The sequence below is a fragment of the Pinus tabuliformis genome, chromosome 2_1 (assembly GCF_031772625.1).
Source record: "Pinus tabuliformis cultivar Carrire ecotype Pingquan chromosome 2_1, CPIR1, whole genome shotgun sequence".
Classification (NCBI taxonomy): domain Eukaryota; kingdom Viridiplantae; phylum Streptophyta; class Pinopsida; order Pinales; family Pinaceae; genus Pinus; species Pinus tabuliformis.
Window position 1 is genome coordinate 225,184,605 of NC_142299.1, and position 2,375 is coordinate 225,186,979.

The following is a 2,375-nucleotide window of genomic DNA, read 5'->3' on the forward strand; positions in this document are numbered from 1 at the left end:
AAAGATAATTACCCTCTCCGAAAAATGGACCACATTTGACAGAGAGTAGTTGGATCAACCAAAATCTCATTGTTGGATGGGTTTTCTGGTTACAATCAAATCTTGGTTCATCCAGATGGCCAACCCAAAACTGTGTTTACTACTCTTGGGACACATTTATGTATGTGAAAATGCCTGTTGGGCTAATGAATGCAGGAGCCACTTTCCAGAGGGCTATGGATATAGCCTTTGCAAAATAAATTCATGATTTCCTTGTGATATATCTAGACGATATTACTATATTTTCAAAATCTGGCAATCAAGATTTGGATCATCTAAGACAATTTTTTATTAAATGTGGGAAATTTGGAATCTCCTTGAACCCCAAGAAGTCTTTGTTTGGGTTAGAAGAAGGAAAGTTGTTAGGTCACATAATTTCGAAAGATGGTATGAGAATAGACCCTATGAGAATATAAGCCATCTTCAAAATACAACACCCAAGGAACATTAGAGAGATAAAAGCTCTTTTCAGAAAACATAATTTTCTTAGAAGATTTATATCTAATATGGCAGAATTAATTAGATCACTAAACAATATGTTGAAAAAGGATTCCACCATAAAATGGACTGTTGAGGCTAAAAAATCCTTTGAAGACATTAAACTAGCCTTAACTAAAACACTTGCGTTAATCAGTCCTAAATTTGACAGAGATTTCATCTTGTTTTCCTTTGCTTCTGAGCACACAATAGTTGTAGTTCTATTGTAGAAAAATGACCAGGGCTATGAACAACCCATTGCTTTATTTAGCAAATCCCTAAGAGATCCCCCCTTGAAATACAATATAATGGAAAAACAAGCATTGGCTTTAGTCAAAGCCATTAAATACTTTAGGGTATACATCTTATATTCTCATATAATAGCCTACATTCCAAATTCAGTAGTCAAAGACATCCTAACTTAGGATGGTCTTGATGGAAAGAGAGGAAATTTGATTACTACAATTTTAGAGTATGATATATAAATCAAACCTACTAATATATAGTATGGGACTAGTTAGAGCAAAATACCTAGGCTAAATCCTGTTTCAAAGTAGGAAGAAATAGGAGGCTCAGACCTTGGATATAAACTTTATTGCAGCAATTGATAATGAAGAGGAGATGATGACTCCACTAATCAGCTAGGCCTTTATTGAATCACCTTGGTATGCTGATATTATTTATGTTTTACTGAACTTGCAAGCTCCTCCTTAATTATCTAGGACTAAAAGCAAGTTTTTAAAGATGAAATCCTTGAAATTTTGTATATTAGACAATGCTATGTTTTGGAGAGATCATGAAGGTATTTTCTTAATTTCTTATTAAAAGATTATTCTAACAAAGTTTTGCAAGAGTTTCATGAAGGTGACTATGGAGGACACCTTTACTAGAAGACCACTATAGATAAAATCCTTAGAGCTAGTTTCTACTGGCCTACCTTATTTGCTGATGTCAAAAAATATGTGACCTCCTGTCACAAATGTCAAATTTTTTAAGGGAAGAAAAAGCTTTTACCTTTACCCCTCAAGCCAATCTCTACTGAAATACCTTTTCAACAATGGGGTTTAGACTTCATTGGTGAAATTCACCCACCCTCCTTTGCCCAGCACAAATGGATCCTCACAGCCACAGACTACTTCACAAAATGGATAGAGGCCATATGTTCAAGGCAAGCCACAAACACTGTTATCATAACCTTCCTTGAAACCAATATTCTATCAAGATTTGGATGTCCAACTAAGCTCATTATTGATAATGCAACAGCCTTTAAATCCAAAAGAATGATAGATTTTTGCAATAAGTATCATATCACCCTAGTCCATTCTACAACCTATTACCCTCAAGGAAATGGACTGGCAGAATCCTCAAACAAAAGCTTGGTAAACATCATCAAGAAGTTACTAGAGGACAATAAGAAAAATTGGAATAAAAATCTAGTCAATTCCTTATGGGCAGACGGATTGACTACTAAGAAATCAATTGGTACTTCTCCCTATCAACTAGTTTATGGGATGGAAATTGTCTTTCCATCCTCTTTGGGAGTACCAGTAATGAAGATACTTCAAGAATTGCAGGTTGAACCAAATAGTATCCAAAGAAGAATCAATCAAACTATTCATCTTCAACAAACCAGAGAAGAGGTCTATATCAAGTCTCAAGTTGTGCAGGAAAGAGTTAAAAAGATTTTTGATAAGAGAACCAAGGCTGAAGAGTTCTACCTCGGTGAGAAGGTGCACAAGTGGGATGCAAGGAGGGAATACAAACGTAAACATGGGAAATTTGATTTCCTATGGAAAGGTCCCTATGTCATTTATTCTTACAGAGGAAATAATTCTTTCTTCTTGAGAGAAATTGATGGT